The sequence below is a fragment of the Sus scrofa genome, chromosome 14 (assembly GCF_000003025.6).
Source record: "Sus scrofa isolate TJ Tabasco breed Duroc chromosome 14, Sscrofa11.1, whole genome shotgun sequence".
In the NCBI taxonomy this organism is placed as follows: domain Eukaryota; kingdom Metazoa; phylum Chordata; class Mammalia; order Artiodactyla; family Suidae; genus Sus; species Sus scrofa.
In genome coordinates this window covers 20,934,700-20,961,638 of record NC_010456.5, presented here as the reverse complement: position 1 = coordinate 20,961,638, position 26,939 = coordinate 20,934,700, and the positions used below count along the sequence as shown (strand labels likewise).

Sequence of the window (26,939 nt, the reverse complement as noted above, 5' to 3'; positions counted from 1 at the left end):
CTTTTTTCCGAATGAAGATCCAAGCCAGAAGCATTATCCATTAAGGAAAGCAAATAAGGCTGGAGGGACATATTTTTTACAGTCATTTTATGGAAATGCTAAAGAGCCAGTGTCCTGAGGTCAGACTGTGAAACACAGCTGTTCCCATTCATTCCACCCTGGACAGACTCTGCCCTTAATTCCTGAATATTGATCAGTCCTTTTCCTCCAACATACCTCAAGGAGGAAAATTTTCCTCCCATGGCGTTTTAGGGACAACCCGGAGGGGACTATGGCGTCACCCTCTGAGCACCATTTGGGCTTTGTTTCTGGCTCCAATCTGTGGTCTGAATTGCTGTTTTCTGCAGCACATCCTTTCTCGGTTCTTTTAAAGTAATGGCAGGCGTCTGGTTTGCAGAAAGAAGCACAGAGACCTTCTCGAACCCCCTCCCTGCGGCCCTACCCCTCTCTCTTCTCCTCCTCCTCATCTCCCCTGCTTCCCCTCGGCCTCATCCATCCCACGGCTGCTCTCTGCACCCAGCTGCCCGGCCTCTGTCTGTCCCGCGTGGAGCCATCAGCTCCAAGCACAGGCTCTCCCTGGGGCCATTTTGTAGCTAAGAGAACTCGTCTTTTCTCTAATATTATGCACCGTCTTCAAGCTATCAATCAAATTCACCCACTTCAATGGTGGATTTGCAATTATGAACACAAGGGTAATATTTATAACGTCTCAACCAATCAGGAGTTTAAAGTCTATCTCAGAAAAACTGTATTAATGACAACCCTGGATATCATTTAAATTCCAGTTGACTCCTAAAATGAAAGGTACTGTCCATAGACCTAGAATTCTGAAAACCAGACATGTTCTCGTTATTATCCCCGTTATCCATTGACTGCTTTTCGCATTTTTGGAAGCCTGGTTTTGTGTGGCAAAATGCAGGATTGTTTGAGACAAATGTCCTGCCACGGACAGTATCAGCGTGCTAAAACTCCTTGCCCAGTGGATTGCTGCACCGAAGGCTCTGAACATTTCTGCTGTGGATTTTAAACCTGGAGAGAAGTTTGTTTCTGAATGTGTTTGTTCCCTCCTGAGGAAACTGCAGACACTGATGGAGATACAGATGGAGACACTGATGGAGATACAGACTTCGGGGTATAAGCGCCATTAGCGCCAGTGTGAGCAAGCACTTGGGGAATATTTGTTGAGGGAGAAAATGAGTAAATGAAATAATAGGTATATTTCTATTGCCTCGTAAAACCTCTTAAAACCTGCAAAACAGCCACCCATGTTCATAGCAGCATAACTCTCAGAAGCCGAAAGACAGAAGTAGCCCCAGTGCCCAAGGATGGACGAAAGGGCTGCGTGATGTGGTCAGTCCTTGAAGTGGAGTGTGACCCAGGAGGGGGCCCTGACACCCGAAGAAACATGGGCAGACCTTGCGGTCACAGTGCTCAGTGATGTAAGCTGCTCACAGAGGACACATACTGTGCGACTTCACTGACCTAAGGACCCATCAGGTCATAGAGATGGAAGGGATGCAGGTGCGGGGGCAGGGAGATGATGAAAAAAGGCCACAGTCTCTGTTTTGAAAGATGAAACAAGTCCTGGTGACGGTTGGTGGTGACGGTTGCACAACAGTGTGAACATACTTAAAGCCCCTGAACTTACACTGAAGTGCCCTTAAAATGGCATGATGTTACACATATTTTAGTAAGAATCATAAAAACCTCATACACAAAAAGATGCATTTCACCCACCATCAGGAGAATAAATTACACAAACGTGTGGTCCCCTGGGGAAGAGGCTCCTGAGACCTGAGAGTAATGGGACGTGAAGCGGGAGGAGGATCCAGGGTGCAGACCCCTCCATTTGCCCCGAAGCCCTGAGCTGTCGAGGTGACCAGCGCGGGACCACAGACCCCAGGCCTCAGGGCAGGGCACCTCCCCCAGCCTCATTTTGATCCACGCGGCTGCCACGTGCTGCCATCCACAGTCTCACTCAGGATCACAGGAGAACCCAGGTCCATGTTTGCCAGAGAAGGACAAAGCCTTGGGCGGGTGACCAGCCAAGATGGCACATCTGGTCACTAGGAGTGAGCCCCTGACTCGGTACATCTCCCCTGAAGGCCAGCTCCTAACCTCTTCTCTGCACAAGTGGAAGAATGAGAGGAGGCCTCCTCCCTTGACTTGTCCTGGTTTGTCTGAACACGAACCCTGGACTGGACATGTGCTGCGGGGTTTTCCTTACCGAGGCCACATGGCCGGGGTCAGGCTCCGGGTCCTCCACCATTCCCCCCCCCACTCCAGGCCTGAGGGCACCCCCTCCACGTGACCCTGGCCCAGATACCACCATCTGGTCCCCGTGTCAGCCGCTCCCCTTTGTCTTCCAGGTGAGGTCACAGAGGGCTCTGTAAACCCAATGTAAACCCCATCACACCAGCCTGGTTGGCGCCCGTCCGAGGCTTTTCACTGTATGTGGCTCAGAATCCACTCTCCTGACACCACCTACAAGGAAGGTGCCCACTACCTCCCAGCCTCATCCAGCCTCTTTGCCACCTCTCTCCCAGGACAGCTGGGCTCTCGTACATGGACCTCTTCCCCTTTCCTAAGATTTCCAAGCCCAGGAAATCTCAGGGCCAGAATTTGCAATTCCTTCTGCCGAAATGCACCTGAAAGCCAGTGTCTTCTCGGAGTCAGAGGTCTAGACTCAAAGGGGCCATGTCGGGGGAGGGGGAGAGCTACTTTGAGCTCTGAACACCCTCCCTCAAGCCTCTCCCCATCTCTGTTCACTGCATGTCATCCATCACTCTGCACAATTCCCAGTCTACTTCCCTCAGATGAGTCTCCCTCCTTCCACTGGTCCACGGACAGCTAAGGAGGCTGTGGTCACAGAGGCAAATAGAACCCAGAGAGCCTCTGGCATCATCAGTGGGGAAGAGACACCAAGGTCGGCAGCTGTGGTTCAGGACAGGAGCTGGGACGGTCAGGAGCGAGGCCAAGGATGCCCAAGGATGCCCAAGGATGCGGGCATTGGGCAGGGCTCCCTGGAGAAAATCCTCTTATACCTAAAGTGGTATTTTGTCATAAGACAGAGAAAGTCAAATACTATACTATGCTGCTTATATGTTGACTCTTACAAAAGAAAAAACCACCTCGTACATACAGAGAATAGATCCGTGGTTACTGGAGGTGGGGACTAGAGGAGAAAGACAGAGAGATGGGGGGTGGGTCAAATGTACAAACTCCCAGTTATGAGTTTTGGGATGCAGGGACATCCCAGCAGTGACCACAGTCAACAATACTTCATTTTATCTATATATTTTTAATTTTATTTTTATGGCCTCACCCACGGGAGATGGAAGTTCCCAGGCCAGGGACTGAATCCAAGCCACAGCTGTGACCTACACCACAGCTGCAGCAATGCTAGAGACTTTAACCCACCATGCCTGGCCAAGGATCGAACATGCACTTCTGTGGTGACCTGAGCCATTGCACTTGGATTCTTAACTTGCTGTGCCACGGCAGATTATTTTAAAGTCACCAAACTAGTAGATCTTTAAAATTCTCATCACAAGGGAAAAAAATGTGTACCCAGGTGAGGTGATAGATGGATGGTGATCATTTAACAGTCTATACAAATATCAAATCATTATAGTGGACACCTGACACTAATATAATGCTATAAGTCAGCTATACTTCAATTTAAAAAAGCTCACAAAGAAATCTTGCTTCATTCTGTAGTTTTGCTGCTAGTGATGATACTAGCACTGTTACTTTGAAAAGTTCAATATTCTATTGTAGGAGGAGGAAATGTGCCCTTATGAGCCAGGGTTTTCTGTGTAATAGAAAATGTATACAGTCCAAGTTAAGTTAAAACTCCATCCACTGGCGTTTCAGTTGGAAAAACCTCATACTATTCTTTCTCTTACAAAATCGCCTATATATCCTTGTTCTGTCCACTTTAAAGGCCAGGAAGCAACGGCAACCCAAAAGTAACAGGCACCCTGGCACCTCACATTAAGGTGTCTAAATCCCAGTTGCCACAAACAATCAAGCCTTTTGGAGAACCTACTGCTTTTAGTTTGGGGGCAGGAAAGTTACAGGTTAAACTTAGGGCATCTTTTGTGCCAGAAAAAAAGAAAGTTGTGGAAGGCCAGGGGGATCTTCTCAAAAGGACAGAGAGCCAACGTGACAGGCCACCGCTGGGATAAAAGGGGACAGCTTGAGCGTGAAAATACAGTGACCCCAGTAGTTGAAACATATCAGGTATATAAAATACATAGTTCTTCATGAAAAAAAAAAAAGAAAGCATAAGAGAACTCTTCCAGGAATGCATGAAGCAGCAGTGTTAGGTCATTGCCATGGAATACAAATCCTGACACCATTTCTAAATGCCACTATGTTCATTCACCCTGGAATAGAACCCCTTGCCTTTGGCTCTTTCGGTCAAGGGAACGGTTTCTGGGGAGCATCTTTTGTGAGGTCTGTCCTTAGCTTGCCAGCAGGGCTGCACTTGGATGCTCTGTGTCACATCCAGCTCTCTGACTCTTATTGTTCTTGTCGTGGCGCTTAATTAAGCAAAATCCTGGCATAAACAATATAGTCATGGAATGCCGGGGATAATAAAAAGGGCATGTTGAGAAGCAGCAGGCATTTACTGGAAAGTTTAAAATATGATTCTTATGAGATCTTCCAAAGTCAGAGATTTCCTAAGAGTTATTTTGAATCACCTGAGTCGCTTCTTATCCCTAGTAAGTGCTATTGGTGACAAGCTGGTGGTAAATCATTGTGTTTTGAAGACACCATATGGATGTCTCTCTGCCTTTGGTCACCACTCAGCATCCCACTTTAAACTCTTTTTTTCCTGCCTTTTAGGGCCACGCCTGCAGCATATGGAGGTTCCCAGGCTAGGTGGTAGAATCCGAGCTGCACCTGACGCCTACACCACAGCTCACAGCAACGCGAGGTCCTTAACCCACTGAGTGAGGCCAGGATACTAGTTGGGTTCCTAACCCTCTGAGCCACTATAGGAACTCCCCCTGCTTTAAACTCTTAAGTGGGAGTTTCCTAGTGGCTCAGCAGTTCAAGGATTTGGCATTGTCACTTCTGTGGTTCTGGTCACTGCTGTGACTTGGGCTAGATTTCTGGCCTGGGAATTTCCACTTGCCTTGGGTGTGCCCTCCCCCCCAAAAAAAAACCCTTACAGTAGCTTTGTACTGATCTTTCTCCTTGCTAGTCTCATCTTCCTCAAATCCATCTTCAAACTGTAGTTTGGCCAGTGGTTATCATAAACCATCACTTCATGCCTCTATCATACAATGATTGTATTGTAATGAAATTACTCTTTTGCTGTGTCTGTCCCCCTAATAGACTGATCTCCTTGAGGCAGGGAGCTGCCCTTTTGTCTTGAATTCTTAGTGTCCAGTGTCACCCAACTGGTGTGGGCGCTAAATATTACAAGTCATTTCCCAGACCCTTCATACCATCAATGCTCCCCTTTACATAAGAGGGGAAAGAAACATTCAGACCTACTTTTTGCTCTGAATCTGAGTTGGAGGTTGGGTTGGCAGCATTTGAAAGCAGAACTTATTAGATCTTCAGAGAACTTATAATGGCTTTGTCAACAGATGCTCTTGGAAGGGTTGGGGGGAAAAAATGCTCAAGCAAAAGATGAAAGCTATCAAGATTCCTCAGGCTTAAAATCTGTTTATCACCCTCTGACTCACTTGAAAAGGAGAGTGGGGCATTTGCCAGTATTTGATCACCGGTCTTTTCTCAATTGTTATATCTGCTATTATTTTAACATCTAGGATTAAGGACTTATTTAGCCCTTGAGATGCTAGGTAATGCCTCTTAACCACAACTGCAAAACAGGCATCTGCCCCCAGCTGAGTCTTCACCTCACATTACCTAAGGAACCCTTGTCATCCCTGAGGAAAGGCTGGGTTACAGCAGGGGTCCCCACATTGTCATGCATCAGAATCACCTGTAGGCTTATAAAGCACGGATAACCTGGGCCCCAACCCTCCTTCCAGCCTGAGTCTCTGAATGCCGAGGTCTGGGTTAAGGCTTAAGAATCTGTATTTCTGGAGTTCCCATTGTAGCCCAATGATTAACGAACCTGACTAGCATCCATGCGGACTCAGGTTCAATCCCTGACCTCGCTCAGTGGGTTAAGGATCTAGTGTTGCCTTGAGCTGTGGTGTAGGTCGCAGACGCAGCTCAGATCCCCCGTTGCTGTGACTCTGGTGTAGGCTGGTGGCTAAAGCTCTGATTTGACCCCTAGCCTGGGAACCTCCATATGCCGTAGGTGTGGCCCTAAAAGACAAAAAAAAAGGGGGGGGGAATCTGCATTTTTAACAGGTTCCTGCAGAGGCTGCAGCTGCCAGTCCAGAAACCACACTCTGAGAAACATGGGGTACGGGGTATGAGGCTTCTCTAATTTCAGTGTCCCTGTGAATTACCTGGGCATGAGGTTCATATGCAGCTTTTGCTTCATTGGGTCTGGGCTGGGGGGTCAAGGTTCTATATTTCTAAGAAGAATCCAAATTGCTATTGGTCTTGGACCACTTTTAAGTTCTCTTCTCTGGCTGATTATTAGAATCTTCTGAAAGGTTTACAAAATAGTGCTGCCCAGAAATTCCACAAGATTCTGCTCTAATGGGCCTGCATAGGGGCCCAGAAATCTGTATTTTTAATGAGCCACCCCAGATAGTTCTATTACAGATGATCCATGGTCCACATTGGAAGAGAAACTGGTCTAGAAAGGACAAATTCATTTGTGGAATGTTTCTATCAATGCGGCTGTCTAAAAATATATACACTACTTGTAGAATATATTTAAAAGACTATTACATTTCATTGTTCCTAAGGTGCCCTTTTTCATATTTTGATATCCGTAAAATTGGAAGACCTCTCACCACCAGTGGGGCTTACAGCAGTATTGGCAGCATTTTATTTCTCTCTGGTACCTAAGGTGACTGATAGATAAAATACAGAGGTCCTTACTCTATGAAATTCAGCATATTAACTTTAAATGATTTGAAGAAACACAAATAAACAGGGCTTATTCACAATATATCAGTACTTTTGGGGACTAATTCGATTTTCATCACATGAGAAGTTTTTAAAATACATCAAAAGTGTTTGCACTTTCCCTTCCCTTTCCACGGAAGAGGGTATCTGTTGTGTGAGGAACAGGAGTGAAGTGTGGAGAGGCGATGTAGGAAGAGAAAAAGGCCAAAACACCCTCAGAGGGCCCTGGACCAAGATGGAAGTGAGATCGAAGCTGGCCAGAGGCGACAAGAAGGGCTGGTTTGGGACGAGGAGTCTGAGTGTGAGCCTGGGAACCCGTCCCACCCCTGAGCCACATCTCCAGAAACCCATGTTCCTTCCCAATTCTTTAAACTTAATGTGTGTGAGAGATAAGGTGGCCTGAAATAGTCAGATCACCTGGACATTAAAAGTAGCGTTTGTTTGCTCTCCTTTCTCTTTGAGGGTAGGCAGGCTCCCTGGACATACATCTCCTTTAACTTAGGGCTTCAAAAAATTAATTCTGCATCTTTACAATGGCATTTCCAAAGAGTGTGTAAAATGTTTATGGACATGAAGGAGAAAAATCACATGCGTAGATGATGGATGGATGGATAAATAAATAGAAAGAAAATCTATAGGTGATATACAGATAGATGATTAAATGATAGATTTCTAATGTTAAGGAAGAGAAGACCTATGGTTAAAAAAAAAAAAAAAAAGATTGTTTTTATTTTTAAGCCCAGGGCTTCCCAAACACATTTCAGCAGAGGAAACTGTATGAGGCCACACCCATTAACACCGAGTGAAACGCTGTTCTGTGGAATTCCAATTGGTGTCCTCTGTACGTTGCAATTTCAAGTTTTAACTAACTCCAGCAGCTGTCCACTTCTCCGCTTAGGGAAAGGACTTTGTAAACAAGGAGAGCAGGAAAAATGTGTAAAGGAAGGAAACCTAAAGTAGACTTCAGCTCTACACCCTCGAGGGGGTGGACCTGTCCTCACTCCCAGGGAATCTCCTCATGGCGGGTCAGGTGGTCACCCCAGAGGCTACCAGGGCCCGCCTGGATCTCAAGATGAACGCTAATCCCGTAGGCAGCAGTTCCCGGTCCTATAATATGGGTGAGGATGACAACCTCCCACAAGGGTTGCGGGTTCGGTCCCTGCCCTTGCTCAGTGGGTTAACGATCTGGTGTTGCCGTGAGCTATGGTGAGCTATGGTGTACGTTGCAGACACAGCTCGTATCTCACGTTGCTGTGGCTCTGGCGTAGGCCAGTGGCTACAGCTCCGATTCGACCCCTAGCCTGGGAACCTTCATATGCCGCGGGAGCAGCCCAAAGAAATAGCAAAAAGACAAAAAAAAAAAAAAAAGAACTGTCACTAGCATTGTTACCAAAGGATAAATAAAACAATAGTAAAATAAGTAAATAATAGTAAAATAATTTGATCGTTATCAAATAAGTAAATACTAGTGAGCGGCCAATGGCTGTTTCAATCTGTGAATGTTTGAGAAATTGCATTTGAAAAGCGTGGGAATTCTCAGATATGGCAGGAATCTCTTTTCAATTAGGCGCAAGCAGAGAGGAATCAACCTGTATGGAGGTGGGTCAACATGCATGTCATATCGGGAGCTTAAAGATGCGAAAGGCCTGGTCAGCCTTCCTCAAGTTGATAAATAACAAATTAAAAAACGTGCACTCTAGAACTGCGTTTGTATACCCACTGCGAAATGAACCTTTGGTAGCTTAAGGAGGCGTTTTTTTTATTACACCAAAAGTTATTTCAAAACACTTCCTTACCTAGTATTTAAAATACCATGTTGTGGAGTTTCTGTCGTGGCTCAACAGGTTAAGGACCAGACACTGTCTCTTAGAGGATGTGGGTTTGATCTGTGGCCCCGCTCAGTGGGTGATGGATCTGGGGTTGCTGTGGCTGCCGTGTAGCTCTCAGCTGCAGCGCCGATTCAACCGCTAGCCCGGGAACTTCCATAGGCTGTGAGTGCGGCCCTAAAAAGAAGAAATAAAATAAAAATGAATAAATACATAAATAAAACATTGTTTTATGCTCATCGCCGTCTCCATGGCAGCCAGTGCTATGCGAGGAGATGTCCGCCCTTCCTTGAAGGATTTCACAGGCTTGGTGTCAGCACTTTTGGCCACTGAAGGACACAGGCACCAGGCCAAACTTCCCTGGAGTTAATGATCGTTAGTGTGGGACTCACGAGCGACCCCTCTGCTTCCCCACCCCCTCCCCGTAGGACTGTCATCTCTCTTACACATCTCAGCCCTGAGGTACTCAGCATACGGCCTAAGGGACAAAATAAAAAGACCAAGTAGGTTGTGTGCAAAACCAAGAGAAATGCAAACTAGCCTCCCGTTTAGGAAAAGGCAAGAAGTGAGACTTGGGGAGCACTAGGGCTCTGTACCTGTGATTGGCTGAGCCTATTGGTGGGAGGGGGAGTGGAGTGAGGTGCGATCAGGCTGGTCTGAAGGATGTGAGCATGGGTAGGAGATGCTGAAACTAAGGCAGCATCTCCCAGGTCAGCTCTTCGCTTCTGAAACACTTCACCTGGAGCGAACTGTGACCCGGTGGGTCTCCGTTGGGGGCTGGGACCCTGCCCTGATGGCCGCAGTGGCCCAGGTGTGGCTGGTTGCTGCAGGATCACCGGGTGGGATATCACCACGGGATACAGGCTGCCACTTCTGAGCCCCTGGTGTGTTTCCTGGCTGGGGTTTTCCTGGGAAGAGCCACAGTGCTCCCATCAGTCTGATTGAGTTGGGGAAAAAAGCACACGCTAGATGGAAGTCACCTAAAGGAAAATACCTTCCACCTGAGGCTAAGTGGCTAATTGGACAGAATTTTGTGGATCTCAATTGTTGGGGTACCTGTGACCCTGTAACTCCATCTGCTTCACAAACCGATTGTCCTCGTCCACTCTTTTCTTCTGTCCAAAGTTCCATATCCAAGCCAAGACTGTGGGGTTCCCGGTCTCCAGAAAGGCATGCTTCCTGTCTTATCTGCACCAATCCCCAGGCACACACACTCCAGTTTCTAAGCCTCTAATTTCTCATGGAAGTTGGGGCCTGGGAGCAGGGAAGGAAAAGAAGGTCTGGAAAGTGCCTGAGAAGCACCCAGCGTACAGCTCATCCAAACAGAGACCAGATCCAACCCTGCCCACTTCCTGCTCCGCCCCGACGTGGATTCGGCTGGGTATGAAGCCACTGCATGTGGAGGGTGTAAAATGTAGCCCTGGCCACGTATTCCCACAGACCCTCAGGTACTTCAACTTTAACGGACAGCCCTTCACACAAATAGATTCTGACCCCACCCCCCACCCCCAGCCCACCCTGTAAGCACCCCGGCTGACCCACCATAACGTACACACACCTGAGGTGACGGGCAGACCACCTGGGTCTGAGGCTGGATAGCGAAGGTGACCTTTACTGGGTTTTGTGTTCAACAACTGTAATTTTAAAGAAACATGTGCATCAACCATCCGTCTTAGACTTCAATCAAAAGTGATTATTTTGTGTTGCGTCTTCTTTTCCTTCAGATTTCAATGTAATCCTTCATTAGAATATGTGAACTGTTAATTGGTATGATTTGCATAATGAAAAGTAGGGTGTATAAAATAGCCACGTTTAAAACATCTAATGGATTTTCTATCCCAATCACCAAAACATGTCTGAGACGTTGTCTAAATATCTTCTACTTTGGTATGTGGTTTGTTTCTGCCATTCAAGCTGCCATCCAAAACTGAGTAAACTCTTCCAGCATCTGGCTGTGTCTCTGGATATGAAGCTTCCAGTGTGGCCACGTGTGACGGAAACATCTCTGAAGGCTGAGGATGTGGAGAGACTGGGGGTGGGGTGTTTGATGGAAAGTTATTGTATATTTTCATTCATTTATTTAGCAAACATTTATTCTGGACCAGGTACTAAGAGCATGGTAGTGAGCAGACACTCCCTACACACACACACACCACACACACACACAGGTGAGAACACACTCATATGCACACACACATGCTCAGCCCACACACAGAAATAAATACATTTATTTGGAATGTCTACTGGAATTGTTTCCACTCTATTAGCTATTTTATACCAATTTTTATATAACTATTTTTATGATGAAAATTCTAATTAGCATATATGATAGAAATTCTCATTGACAAGAAGGCAGACATGTTTATTTTAGAAAAAAATTCTAGTTGATCCATCACAGCAGTGAAAGCACTCAGTGTATTGGGAAGACGCCTAAGGGTGTAAGGACCTAGGACATTCTGTGACTGTAATGAACAGTAGCATTTGAGTTTGTAGCACTCGCGGTTTTCCAAGTAGTTTCATGGCCAGTGTCTGGTCGGTTCTCCAGGTCTCCTTGTGAGAACGCATGCGTGTCCATGCAGCAGAGGAAGGGAGAGTGAGTGGTTTCTGTCTAGAGGACAGTGGAGGTATGACAGCCCAAGAGGAGGATCTCAGGAAGGGGATCTGACACCAACCCCCTGCTTCCACCCTATCATCTCTCCACCCACCCCGCCCCTCTCCAACCCGCCATGAGGCAGGCTCAGAGCTATCCATGGTCAGCTGCTCAGTGACCCTGCCCCAAGCACTTGAACGCCAAGCACCTGTCATTTTCTGGGTGGTGGTGATGGAGGAAAGCCGCCCCCCACCCCCTGCCTGAGGTGGAGCCCAGCAGCTTTCCACTGCTGAGATGAGCCCAATTCTCAGAATAACGAGAGTTTCCATGGGAACCCTGGGCGCTCTCTCAGGAGGCCAGACCTGTGACGACCACAGACAGCACCACCCCTAAGTGCTGGATCTGGAGTCTTTTACAGGGCAGTATCGGGAGGGGAGCCGCCTTCCCTGCGGCGCCAGGCTTGTCAAGGACTATGGGTCCACCTGCATCAAAGCTCCATGGGGCTGTTTCCAGGTGGCTTCTCTCTGTTCTGGCCATTTTGGTGGCGTTTGGAGGAAACGTCTCTGAAGTGGTTTGGTTTAGCTGAGCGTCCTAGCACTCATGTGGCTGCCAGGATGGCAGTCGCCCCATCTCTGCTGGTCCTTGGAGACCTGGGGAAAGAGGGCTCCCCTCCAAGCTGTGCCCTCAGTCCCACCAAGATGGAGCAGAGACCCCACCCCTTGATTCCTGGCTTCCCCAAACCCATGCAAACCCTAAGGGACCAGAGTGTCCCAAATTGGCACAGCAATGCCCTTCATGAGAACAGAGCCCTTTTACCCACGTCATTACCCTGTCCCTCAGCCCAGCCCAGAACCTTCTGTTGCCTGGACTCTGGCGCTATTAATCTAGAGACTGTGGGCAGGGGAGCTGGGGTGAGCAGTGGCCCTGAAGGAGTCAGAGAGTTGTAGACTGCAGCTCAAATGCAAGTCGAACCCATGTGTAAGAAACCAGAATTGGGCTCTACTTATAAACCCAGTTTCTGGTCACCAGCCAGCCCAGTGAGCCAATAGCAGTATTTGCTGTTTCCTGGTTTCAAAGCAGTCATGCTCTTGAGAGTGCTTGCAGAAGAGACCTAATATAAACACCAGGGCTCTTAAAAAACCCTCATAGACCAAATCACCAGCCTCTCGATTCTCCATTAATTTTTTTTTTTTTTCGAATTTAAAGGCTTTCTCTTCTGGATTTTTTCCTAAAATATCAGAGGTCTCCTCAGGGTAAGTGGCCCTGTGATGAGAGTGAAAGGAAAGAGTACGGCACCCTGGCCAGGGTCTATGCAGAGCGGGGGCAGCATCTCAACAGGGGTGTGGGGGACTTTGCCCCCAAGAGATGTTTATCACCTTCCGAGAGATTTTTGGTCATCAGAACAGGGAAGTCAGAGGTGCCCATAAACACCTGATTATGTTCTGGGAAGCCCTGCAGCAAAGAGGTGTTCACCCCCAAAGTCAGCAGTGCCCAGGGGAGAAATGTGGGGTGAGGGCAGAAACGACTTGTGAGTGATGGTGGCTGGGAGGCTCTTCAGGAATCCTGCAGGCGTGACAGAGCATCAGTAAAGGAGGAGCCTTTGAAGCTGGCCTCTGGTCAGGTGATGAAAGTGTGCTTCGGCTTTCTCTTGGTTTACAGGAACACACACTTCATCTTGCTCCATCCAGGGCCAGCCCCACTAGGCTGAAGCACAGATTTACCAGGAAAGACTGCCCGGTGGGCCCTGCTGGAGACAGTCAAGGGCACGGAAGCCTTAGCACAGGACGCAGGCCATGAGTGGATGCCAGGACCTTCCCTCTCCAATTCTGTTGGCTTCTCAAACCTGGGATTGCATTGTATGTGGCATTCCCTCCTCTGCTTCAGCCCTGGGGACCTGCTCCCTGCCTGGCGAGCAGGGAGTAAGAATGGGCATGCCCCCACCCTCCACTCAGGAGCCCCTGTCCTGAGTCAGGGACCTTCTTGCCTTCTCCACACAGAGCAGAGTCCCTGCACGGACTGGCAGCCCTCAGGTCACTCATGAAAAGCAGTGGAAAGTGTAGAAAGGGTGGGGCAGGATGGCTGTCATTCCCACGAGGAAGCTTGTGCTAACTGGCCCTGCTGGACCAGGTCGTCTTGCACATGGTCTGAAGGCTGTGGGGGGTCCATTCCCCTCGGCAGGCTCCTTGTAAGTTTGTGATTCTGAGTCACTGCCATGCTTTTCCCTCCCGACCCCATACCCAGGCTCCGACTGGCATCGCTGGCAGCCCTGGGAGCTTGGTTTTGTGAAACCCCTTAAGTTCAGAAGCTGGCTGATCACTCTGAGACTCTTCAAAGGTGGGAGAACTATGGCACAGGGAAAGAGGGCAGCTTAAAGCCTTTTTCCCCACTGAGGCCCCAGATGGACTGTCCAAAAGACTTTTAGGGAGGACAGGAAATAGTTTCAGATGCTTTTTCAGCAGACTCTGGTTAATAATCCTCTGATGAGTTTACCAATTTAACTTTTTTTTTTCGTCTTTTTGTCTTTTCTAGGGCCGCACCTGTGGCATATTGAGGTTCCCAGGCTAGGGGTCTAATCAGAGCTGTAGCCGTCGGCCTACGCCACAGACACAACAACACCGGATATAAGCCACGTCTGCAACCTACATCACAGCTCATGGCAACGCCAGATCCTTAACCCACTGAGCAAGGCCAGGGATCGAACCAGTGACCTCATGGTTCCTAGTTGGATTCATTAACCACTGAGCCACGATGGGAACTCCTTAAAATTTTTTTAATGTAGAAGAGTTATCTTAGTAAAAAGCCCCATTCAATCTCTAGCAAAAACACCTCCAAGGAAAATGCTTTTCCTTCTACCGATTTCTTCTTTCAAGGATTGATGAAAGTTTCATCTTTCAACTTCAGACGAAAGTAATTTCTGGAGTTCCCATCATGGCACAGTGGAAACGCATCCAACTAGGAACCATGAGGTTGTGGGTTTGATCCCTGGCCTCATTCAGTGGGTTAAGGATCCGGTGTTGCTATGAGCTGTGGTGTAGGTCGCAGACATGGGTCGGATCTGGTGTTGCTGTGGCTATGGTGTAGGCCAACGGCTACAGCTCTGATTGAACCCCCAGCCTGGGAAACTCCATATACCACGGGTGCAGCTCTAAAAAGACAAAAAAAAGAAAAAGAAAGTAACTTCCAAATTTGTGAAATCCTTCATGAGTTCGTGGACAGTGAGTTTTCATGTTTGGGTCAAAACTTGATCTCGAAGCAAAGGTTTCCATAAAGCAGTGATTCACAAGACGTTTCTAGAGTAAAGCCAGGTCTTGCCAAGCACAAGGTCACTGGCTTTCAGAACCGGTTCCTGCAAAATTGCATCCCTGTTAAAGTGCTTTCATGCACCATACTTTGTCATACGTGGTGGATGGAAAGAGACAGTAAATTATCTTCCTTTAACGTGATGGTCTGATCCCCTTCTGATCTAACGGGAACAGCTGCATCCCATTGAGGCAGGTCTCTGGCCAACTCGTCCCCTTGGGGGCCAAACAGGTGTGGCCTAAGCCCTGTCTCGGTAGGAGACCTTCAGCAAAAGCCCGGGTGCTTCAGGAAGCTCTGGGATGACCTCACCGGCTGGCCCAGATCCCGCAGAGTCAGAAGTCTGAGTCACATTCTTAGAGGCGGTTTCTTATCCATTTCCTCCTGAGACCAGGTGTTCTGTAGCCACAGCCCTTCCCTGGGCTGACCCGGCTCCCTCGCCGCCCCCCTACCACCACCATCACCAAGGTGTTGCTCAGCCAGTCTTTTCGTGCTTGAAAGCTCAAGAGCGCAGCTGCAATTTCTACTCAGAATTAACCCTGCATGTGAAATGCAGGAAAGAGAAGCTCAGGGAGTTGCTAAAAAGAAGAGCCTTCGCTGCCAAGGTGTATTATAATCCAGGTATTAGCTGAGCCTGCTTGCCGCTGAGATAATCACCCCTCATGGGCTCCTGGTGCCAAGCCTGGGAGGCTCACAGCCTTGAAGGTTGCTGAAAATTCCCAAATGCTTTTTCTCTCATCATCTCTTGGCTTCTGCTCTGCACACATGTGTGCTGCCTCTGTTTGGCCCCGCGTTAACCTGGGTGTAAAACTCAGCCTTTCACCTGTTTTTACAAAGAAGTCCCTTGGTACCAAATGATACCTAGGGATAGAAGATGCTCCACCCTCAGGATGGGAACAATGTGCTCCAAGTGCTTACCCAGGTTGACCAGAAGTCTCAACCCTGCACAGAGTCTTCCTGCCAGCCAGAAGGGGCTATTGTAAGTTTTTCCAGCAAAAACACTCTTCTTCAGAGAAATTCTAAAACCAGTTGGTGCCATGAGGGATTCACAATACCATGAGGGATTCACAAGGATAGAAGTGATTTTCTATGCATACAGTAATGGCACAACACTATTTAACAGTCCAATATTTACTGCCTTCTAAACTAAGCATCCGCTTATGATTTTGAGTTATTTCCCCAGGAGGAGTGAGGGGTGACACCTGGTGGCTGCCCCAGGCCACAGGACAGGATATGCAAGGGGCAGAGTAGGCTTATAGGCCATGTTCGCCGCATATTGTAGCGGTGGTGACATCTGATCTGACTGATGACTAAGCAAACCCACACATCAGTGCAGAGGGCAGTGTGTCTTGGAGCAGGGGGGTGAAACAGGTATAGACGGGCATTTTCTCATCACCCAGGAGGGGATCTGGAAAGGGTGCGCTCTCTATCATATCATTGCCTCTTATTGCAAAGTTGCTGCAACATCTCCTCCACACAGTGGCACTAGATAGATGTCAGTGATGCTCTGAGTCTGCAAAAAGGCACAAAAGCGTAGGGTTATGGCCAGGTGAGCAGTTCAGGTTCCAACAGGCCAGGTCCTCGCTAAGTGGGTCCTTATTCTCTAAGCCTGATTGCCCAACTAAAGAAGAGGGATCATCACCTCTCCCTAAAAAATTGGGCTGGGAATTAGAGACACAGGTGTGTAGTCTCACTTGGGGTCTAGCAGACCCTCCATAAGAGAGAGTCATAATTTTTACTTTGTTTCTCATCACCAATATAAGCAACTTTTCACAAAAACTCACTTCCACTCAGGCTCAGTGTAACCTGGGAACTTTACTCAATAATATCAACTCTGTTTTAGGTATGATTACTTGCATTTCTATGTGATATTGGCACATCTTTTTAATCTGATTTTTGAGAAAATCGAAATACGGCAATGAATTTTGGTGTAAAATTCCTGGACTGAAATGGTATCACTTCTTCTCTCTAAAAGAATTTAATTAGAGCCTCTTTTATGTTTATGATTGAGTATACTATTCTTCATTTAGCCCTGAAGAAATATTGAATGTTTTCTTTGGTGAATGAGAATGGGAAAAGAGCTAGACTTAAAAGTCATAAAAATAACCTCCTCAAAGTCATTTATTTGTTGGAAAAAAAAATAATTTCCAAAGTACAAATGAATGAAATAAGCTATGGAAATAATACTGTTGGTAATAACTATTGTGGATTTTTATAGGCTGAAAGAAGCCATGAAGGAGAGTTCCAAAAATACCAAAGGAAGCGTATATAAGAGAACTAAATACCCAGGGGTGGGGGAAACAGCATGGTTCTAAAAACAAGAAAAACTATTCAGAGCCAATGTATCTGGAAGTGTTTTTATTTAGAGACCTCAACATCCAAGTTATACTGAGATGTGGGTCAAAACCCAGTTGTTAGGAAAGGAATACTCAATGTAGTAAATTGATCTGTTCCAAAATTTGGGACCTCCACTGACCGCATGGAGACAGTCAAGTTCCAGCAAAAAAACGAGCTAAAATATTGTGCTTGGTCTTGTCATTTGACACCAACTTTTCTATCATGGCCTCTTCTTTATTTTTATTTATTTATTTATTTATTTAGGTCTTTTTGCCTTTTCTAGGGCCGCTCCCTCAGCATTTGGAGGTTCCCAGGCTACGGGTCGAATCGGAGCTGTAGCTGCCAGCCTACACCAGAGCCACAGCAACTTGGGATCCGAGCCGTGTCTGTGACCTATACCACAACTCATGGCAATGCCGGATCCTTAACCCACTGAGCAAGGCCAGGTATCGAACCCCAACCTCATGGTCCCTAGTCGGATTCGTTAACCACTGAGACACGACGGGAACTCCGGCTTCTTCTTTAAACATCAAATCACTATTGTCAAGGTGGCAACTGGAGGTAGTGTTTTAAAAGCTCATTTTTATCTACGATGTGTGTCTTTTCTTCATCTGCTCCATCTGGAAGCTGAGGGATTAAGAACAGAGCAGATGGAGTGCGTGAGGCAGTGCCCGCAGGACCAAACTTGAACAGGCATCCAGGCCATTGTCCTGACAGAGCTAAGCACAAAAACACCTCCATGTCCAGAACATGCAAAATAGCCACGTGAATCAAGGCTTTGCTGCTGAGATTTGCAATTGAGGAAAGTGCAGTAACATTGACCCCTGCCTTTAAAAAGTAGTCAACTAATGCAACAGTTACCACAAGGGATTTAGGGAGGTGCCACCCCAGATAGTCTTCTCTCTGAAGTTTACTTTATAGGCTCTGCTGGACTTTTTTTTTTTTTTTTTTTTTTTTTTTTTTTTTTTGGCTTTTTGGCTTTTGGCTTTTTAGGGATGCACCTGCAGCATATGGAGGTTCCCATGCTAGGGGTCAAATCAGAGCTGTAGCTGCTGGCCTATGCCAGAGCCACAGCAACATGGGATCTGAGCCGTGTCTGCAACCTACAGCACAGCTCACGGCAACGCCAGATCCTTAACCCAATGAGCGAGGCCAGGGATCGAACCTGCAACCTCATGGATTCCAGTCGGGATCGTTAACCTCTGAGCCATGAAGGGAACTCCCTCTGCTGGATTTTTTTAAATCATCATATACATTGTTTAAATGTGTATGGTTTGATTCACTCTAGGGCCTTCATAAGATTTTCCCTCTCCACTGAAGTAAACACTCACCTTTTAAAGATGCTTTTTTCCAAGTAGAGTTGAAGGTTCCTGGATTCTTTCAAACACACGGGGCTCCTCGCTGCAGCTCCTCCAGGTCTGCTCTGAGGAAGGGGAGGAGAGCGATGATTCAGCGCATCCCCCCACGCCCCCAACCCCGGGATGTACCCACTCAGCAAGTAATGCACTCTGTGCAAGGAAGGGGTAGGCGAGCACCTGGCAAGATGGCACAGATAAACCAGGATGATCAGAAGCAGAAGTTTGAAATTCATGCTGAAAGCACACGCCCTCTTTCCCATGCCCTCATCTTTCCGGGGGACCTTTGGCAAGTTCTCCCTGACCCAGGAACTGGAGGAGGAGGCCAGAGGGCAGACACATTTGGAAGGCAAATTGCTCGTTCAGAGACAATCAAAATGGAAACACATATCTAGGGAAACAATACAAGGGGCCTCGGTTTTAAAATGCAGTGTGTTACAGTTTGCTGGTCAGTCACTTGTTTGGAACCAGAATATGTTTTTTATTAGCAATAACACTTATGAAGCAGGCACACCATGAAATCCCACCTAATTTGACATGTCGGGCATTCTTTGTACATGTGTGTTTGAGATGGAACAGTACAAGAAAACAACACCACTGCAGGGAGAGGCGTTAAAGATTGTAAGACCTAAGAGGGATTTCTTGTTATTATTGTTAGAGATGCTGCACTTCTGGAGAGACATTGAGTGAGTTGCATTTACGGGGCTGTCGTCTGGGTGGGCGCAGAGCTCGGGATGTCCTCGGCCCCAGGTTTAGGTGCCTCACTCTTGGTTCTCTGACAGCTGTCAGTCATGAGGGGGAAAATGGGTGGAATGAGAAGTCAAAAAGTTAGAAGAGGTTCTAGGGAAAGGGGTTGTGTTTATTTTTAAATAACTGGGAAAGCTTTAGAAAAAGAGAGGAGAGGGAAGGAGTTGCTTAATGAAGGGGTAAGTAGGGGTAAAGAAAGACCCCCCTGGGTATAAGCAACGCAAGTGGACACAGGGAGGCAGGATAGCACCTCATCTGGTCCCCCGGTGGCACCCTCAGTGGGTGCTGGTCAGTGCAGACAGGGTAGAGTTTAAGGAGCAACCTTAAAAAGCAAGAGGGGTGTGTGGGAGTTCCCACTGTGTCTCAGCAGGTTAAGAACTCGACTAGTATCCCTGAGGACCCAGGTTCAATCCCTGGCCCCCTCAGTGGGTTAAGTATCTGGAATTTCTGTGAGCTGTGGTATAGGCTGCAGACATGGCTTGGATCCCATGTTACTGTGGCTGTGGTGTAAGCTGGCAGCTGCAGCTCTGATTCACCCCCAGCCTGGGAGCTTCCATATGCCCAGGGGCAGCCCTGAAAAAAAAAAAAAGCAGGTGTGTGTGAGGGAGAGGGCAGGTGGCGCCCTTGAAAGTGCTCTTAGATATTTGTAACCCCAGAAGTAAAAATGTAAAAGTTTAACACAGTGAAGCCAGCATAGTGGGAAGGGCGTGCGTCTTGGGTTAGCCCAACTCGGATCTGAATTCTGGCTCTATTATGTAACCTTGGGCACATGGTCTGACCTCTCTGATCCTCTGCTGGGATGTGTCACAGATGAGCACCCGGTGTGTCATTTTGAGAGTGTTATGTACAGCTGGTGTCCACTCGACATTTTGTAACCGACCTCGTGATTTTTCTGAAACGCGCCAGCAGCACCTTACAGGTCACAGGTCCAGTGATAGAGCCGTGGTGTTTGAAGCTGTTCCGCCTTCAGCGGGTGGTGTTGACCTTCGTACATTCATGGAGATGGGAGATCAAAAACAGGGCGAGCCTAACTCTCTGTGGAAACGTTGCTGGACTTGGGACTTTCAAAAAGGAGTCCCAATTAATAGAGCCTTCTTAGAGAGTTGTCTATTCCAAGTGCAGGAATTATCTGTTTTACAGCTGAAGGTCAGAGGCACTTGAACTAGTCATGGTGGAACTCAGTCTCCCAAGTGATGGTAACTGAGCAGGGCTGTGGATTAGCTACACAGGTGAGAAGACCTGGGGTCTCCATCTCTGCCCTGCACAGGAGGAGCCCCAAGTTATGTCCTGTCTTCGTTGACTCGATAATTTGGATTCCTTAGCAGTGCCTATAGTGGGCACATCTAGAACAATAAATACCAGGCTATTTTAACTTCCCCAACTCTGCTGGGGTCTAGCAAGAGTAAGGGAGAAACTTACCCCTCAAAAGCACAATGATGTATTGAGAAAATCTGTGCTGCATAATAAACAGATTGCAGGGCACCAGAAGCACGTGGTTCTGTGGTCCACCCCCCCACCCCCACCCCCTGGCATCTGCTTTCCTCTACAGATCCCTCATTCACCATAAATGCTTTAAAGGCTCTGAAGCCTTTGTCCAAAACATTTATTACATAAAATTACATCAATATGTATTTATTAAAGTGCACTGTCCCTTTGATACAGAAATCATGCCTCTCAAGATGTTAGCAATTTGACTTAACATAATGGGTGATTGCATTGGAGTAAATGTGGAGGAAACGTGCACAGAACTCGTGACACTGTAGTGCATCTCATGTGCTGAGGGGACACTCTGGCCCAATGCTAGGGACACACCAGTGAGAGGGGGTGTGGTCCTGGGGGAGCTGTCAGATGAACAGGATGTGTCTCCAAGCAGGGTCCCATCTTCTGGTGAGGCTGGCGTTGCTCACCTCCCATCCTGGGGGGTGGGGACATAGGCTGGCATGTCCACAGTCACCTCTTGGCAAGTCCTTGGGGTCGTGCCCACTCCCCAGTTCCAAGTGCAAGGTAACTTGACCTTATAGAGGAAGAACAGGGAGAGAATACTTAGAATTCTTGATTTCTATGAAAAGGCATTTCCTCATCTCTCCACTGGGAGTAAGGAAGCCAGAGTAGCCGGGTTTTGATGATTCTTAAATCATATTTATCCAACTTAGTGTTAAAGGCATTTGACTGATTAACCCACCTCTGAGCCTCAATAGTAAAGGTAGCCTCAATACAGTAAAGTTTTTACTGCTTTTGAAATGCTGCTGTCAATTGGTAAATATAATAAAAACTCAATGTTTTTGAATGAGAGGGAAAAAAATTACACCATAAGCAGAGTTAAGGGACAAACAAATAACTGGGGGAAGAATTTGTGGCATGACTGACAGAGTAATACTTCACTGTACACAGGGTTTTCTCAGGTACATTTCTTTTTTTTCTTTTATTTTTTTATTTATTTTTTTTATTTTTTTAATTACTCAATGAATTTATTACATTTATAGTTGTACATTGATCATCACAACTCAATTTTATAGCATGTACATTTGAAGAAGGAAAGGCAGATGTGTGATAGGCAAAGATAATAAATAAGGGAATTCTATCAGAAATAATCTCAACTTAACTCAAAACTAAAAGGGATATAAATTAGACCTTCAATGATACACCATGTGCTACTTAAGTAAAAAAATTTTTTGGTCTTTCTAGGGCCACACCTGTGGCATATGGAAGTGCCCAGGCTAGGGGTTGACTTGGAGCTGCAGGTGCACCACAGCAACAGCAACATCAGATCCTTAACCCACTGAGTCAAGCCAGGGATTGAACCCATGTCCTTATGGATACTAGTCAGGTTCTTAATCCACTGTGCCATGATGGGAACTCCAAAGTTTTTAATGCTATTGGCAAGAGTGTGGGGAAATAAGACCTCTCCTAAACTCAGGAGATCCAACATTTGTACCTGAAACTCCTACAATTTTAGAGGCAGCTTTAAGAAAAGCAGTACACTATTAAGCACAACTTTTATTATACTTTAATTCCAAAAATTATCAATTTTCGAAAGATGGCAAATACTACCCACATGGCAAAATCCTTTTAAAAAAATAACATAACATTGTATTAACATACTGCCTGGCATGCCTCCATAATCCCTTTCACCTTCATTTTTATTGCATGCTTTCTGGTTGTCATTTCATGTGACAATTTTCTAGTATTTTATAGAGAGAGAATAGGAATATGTGACGGTCGATCCATTGTTTTTCTTTTTTACATTTGATCTTTCAGAAGAGTTTCTTTCAGATTCAGAACTTACTGGAAATGCCCTGTAAACTTTTAAGATAGTATCAAACATGGAAAACTTCTGACACACTTTTTTCACATGCACAGTAACATTTCACGGAATTTCAAGTGTTGTCAGGTGGTGACCGCTCCATCAGTCCTACAGACTCTAAGCTGACAGCCCTTCCCTGGGAGCTGATTCTTTGCTCTTGTTGTGCTGGATCAGTGTCCTATCACATCAAGGAGAAATTGAGTTATTTTTAATGTAGTTATATGATTCACTCTTCTTCATATACTCAGTTATCAAATAAGTCAAGAGTTTATTCACTTGGGAATAATTTGCACTTTGTTTTTAACGGTTCACATTTTCTGTCAGAATAATTTCCATTGATTTCATCATGCAATGTTATTGCTTTGATTTCATATTCTACAAATTTTTAATCTGAATTTAACTTTATTTCCTTACTTAATAACTTCAGCTATAACCAATATATCTCCTGTACATCTATATCAGGAATCTGTCATTTCCCACTTATCTGTTGGAACATTTGAAAGGTCTTTACCAATTTCAGTTAAAATGGCATATTCTCAACTCAGCTTCCTCTGAGCCTGACCCCAAAGGTGTTTCGCAATCCCTCTAACTCTACCTGGCGGGTGAGGTAGGACAGCAAAGGACTCACAGAGACACTCAGCACAACTGGTTATAGTTTAACTTACTTTGCCTCTTTTACAAAAGTATTTGAAACACTTGCATGTTTCAAGGTCCCAGGCCTTGGGAGAAGCCCATGGACAGGAGGGGGGCCTGAAGGGGAAGAGGAATCCGCTCCCCATAGATGGGAATCCTGGTCATGTATTCGGAGATCTGGGAGCTCTCCACCAACACTGAGAATGCTTTGAGCCCATGCTTCCACTTCCGGTAATTCGTTCGGCAGGTGGACACTTACGGATGGAACTTTATGTACAAGTAGGGAACAGAGAGGAGATGGAACACTCCAAGGACTGAGAGAGGACTAGTGAGGTCAGTTATGGGTCACTATACTAACCATGATAGGGGTAAGTTATATACAGAGGGATGGATGCATGGATGGTGGATAAATGATAGATAGATGGGTAGATGATGGATAAATAGATGATAGATAGATAGATAGATGATTGATAAATAGATGATAGATTATACACAGGTGATAGATGATGGATATATGGAGAGAGATGATAGATGGATAGACAGATGATAGGTAGGTAGATATATAAATAGATGATGGATAGATAGACGATAGACAATAGATGGGTAGATAGATAGAGGTGATAGATGGATAGACAGACATCCAAATTATGTTTTAAATGAAAAAAGTAAACTAAAACAGTATATGTAGTTCAGCCACAATTGTGTTTATTTTTGTTTTTTCTTTTTACAGCTGCACCTGCGGCATATAGGAGTTCCTGAAACAGGAGTCAAATCAGAGCTGCAGCTGCCAACCTAAGCCACAGCCACAGCAATGCTGGATCCTTAACCCACCAAGTGAAGCCAGGGATTGAACTCGCATCCTCAAGGAAACTATGTCAGGTTCTTAACCCACTGAGACACAACAGGAACTCCACACAATTGTGTTTACATATAATTACATTTATGTAGACAATTTCTGCAGGCACAAAATATCATCTTATTTTTAGTGGGGCTTGGACTACGAGGATGGAGGAATTCTACTCACAAATATTTGTATATTTTAATACTGTTTCCTCCATTTTTAAAACAAAACATTTTATTTTTGTAATAACAATATTTAAAATCTCTGCTCAAAAACTATTTCTGCATCAATTACTACTGCCTCTCTTTAGACACATCTTTGAAAACATTAAATAAAAGTGCATCCCCTGGAGAACCTTGCTCGCAAACGCCCTTATCACTGGTCTTTCTTATCTGGGGTTTTGTCTCTGATTGCTCTGTATTCATCTCGATCTTGTGACCAAACTTTAGGAAAAAGTAAAGCCAGAATCTGTTAGGATTGCTTGAATAGTGCCAGAGTAGAAGACAATGCCATGGTGATTGGGTGGTGAGAACCACTTAAGGTATTGTGTTCTGAAACCAGTTCTGATGTTGAGGGGGCAGCACCATGATCAGACAGGGGTACAGGGACATCCCCGTAAGTGGCTGCTCTTGGGAAACTAGAGCTGGAGGGGTTGTGTCGCCTCCGAGACAGTCACAGGTGTGTTCTGCAGAAATGTCTTCGTGGAGAAGAAAAGGTAACTCCAGAGGGAGGGTGTGACACGCAGCGTCAGCTCTGCCCGGGGACAGCGGGACGTGCAGGCTGACTGGGAGCGTCCTCCACAGACTGTAGAAGTGATGCAAGGACATTGAGAAATCGGTGATTTATCACTCTTTCCTTGTGTCTCAGAGATTTCCTTTTGCAAGTTTGGATTTGCCACAGACCGTTTGGAGTTTTTTCAATATTCTTAGCTAGTTACAACATAGGTTGTGATAATGTGTCTGTAGCCTGGCAGAATGAAACATACTCAATGCCTTGTTTTCAGAGTAGAGCTGTTTGGGCACCAGGGACCCCAGGTCTGAGAGAAGGGTTGCTGGCCACTTTGGTCCAGAGCATCTTGAGGTGATCAGCTTTTCTCTGCACCATTAGAGGCAGTGACTCCTTTTTTTTGGGGGGGGTGCTGGAGTTTAGTTGATTTATAGTGTGCTAATTTCAGGTATATGGCAAAGTGATATCTGAATCACACACACAGACACACACACACACACGCACAATCCTACAGCATATGAAAGCTTCCAGGTCAAAGGTCAAATCAGAGCCACAGCTGAGACCTGTGCCACAGCTGCAGCAACACGAGACACTTAACCCACTGTGCCACATGTATGTATTCTTTTTCAGATTCTTTTCCATTATAGGTTATTATAAGATATTGAGTAGAGGTCCCTGTACTGTACAATAGGTCCTTGTTGCTTATCTCTTTTACATGCAGTAGTTTGTACCTAATGTACCACATGTCCTTCAGATGAAAATGTGCCCTGTTAAGTATGAATATACAATTTTATCAATGCCATCATATTATAGCTTATCAATAATTATAGGAAAGAACTTTTTTCCAAAATTCAAAGCACCTCCATCTTGACTGTTTAGGTTTGTCATTGTGTTTTCCTCAGGGTGGTTTTCACTATTTTTAGAGTCATCTCAGATTACAAGGTGTTCTTGCAAGCTGTAGAGACAGACAGTATTCACTCATTACAAATGAGGCAGGCACAGAGTTAGGGGGCTGCCCAGTGTCGTGGAGCAGGGAGAGTTGAACCTATCTCCTGCAACACTTCCTGAATGTCCAAGAATGCCACAAAGGGTTCTAGGGTCAAAGTAGTTTAGGAAATGCTGGAATTAAAGGTGACTAGTCTTTGTTCTCCTCAACTGCTGACGTTTCAGACACCATCTATGCTGATGCGCTTTGTCAATCTCCAAGAAGAGAGGTCGATCCTACAGCATCTCCCAAACATGCTTGAGCATGAAATCCTTTACATCCAGAAGTACCTTATGGGATTAGTCATGGAACACTGTCTTTAAGCACTACCCTATGTTAGATGCTTTACCTTAGAGTAATTTGAGAAAATAACTCTGAAAACGCTTGTTTAGAGACTGGGTTATGAGAGCTATATGGGAGCAAGGAGGGAGGAAAGGAAAGAGAGCTGGCAAGATGCACAGAAGCCTAGGCTGGACCGTAACTCCAGGAACACCCATAAGCCCAGAGGGACAAAGACGCTCTGTGATCACAAGCCAGGTGTCCCTCTCAATCCAGGACCATCACAGGGACCAGAGCAAACCATACATCAAACAACTGTAGTTTTCCGGGTCGCAATTTAGTTTAAGCAAGATAGGAAGCCAGTTAAAGAAGGTGTCTCTCCATCAAAAAAATTTCATAAGATGGTAAAAGCATCACAGGGCCAGTTTAACAATAAGCCCAACAACTTGGAAAAATGATGGTACAGTGTCTGAGTTTGAACATCTCTAGACATAAGGAAAGAAGAACTACATCAGCAGACTCAATGCCTAACTGAGGCACAGAGAATTTGGAGGGAACAAAAAGCATACTTCTGTAAAGGGTAATTGTATGATGTTGCAACATGAATATTAATAGAGCAAGTGATTAATAGCAAAGACGTTGAACAAAGCGAGTATCTCTGAAAATTCCTTCCTGGGCAGCGCCTGCCACCTCACAGAGCCCTCAGGGGTGACTCGCCGAGACTTGCTTCTGCAACCAACGCTTGGCTGTTTCCGCAAGTGGGGGCACAGCCTCACTTTGGTCAGGTTACCGATGCTGACTGGTCATCGTAGGAAAGAAAAGCACTGCAGAGTTGGGAGTCTGAACTTTAATGGAACACCCCCCTACACACACACAGCACGTTTGGAATCCTTCTGAAACAAAGACATTTGTGCTGAAAATGTTCTCCGGGTTCAGGAACAGGATGGGGCAGTCACGCTCACCCAGCGGGACGTCTGGGGGCAGGGGTCACCCCAGGTCCTTGGA

At 46.1% G+C, this 26,939-nt stretch overlaps 1 protein-coding gene across 3 annotated transcripts in view; it reads left to right on the top strand.

The window, feature by feature from the left end:
• Positions 1 to 26,939, top strand: part of PALLD (palladin, cytoskeletal associated protein) — a 341,670-nt gene that overhangs the window by 58,487 nt on the left and 256,244 nt on the right. The window lies entirely within an intron of this gene.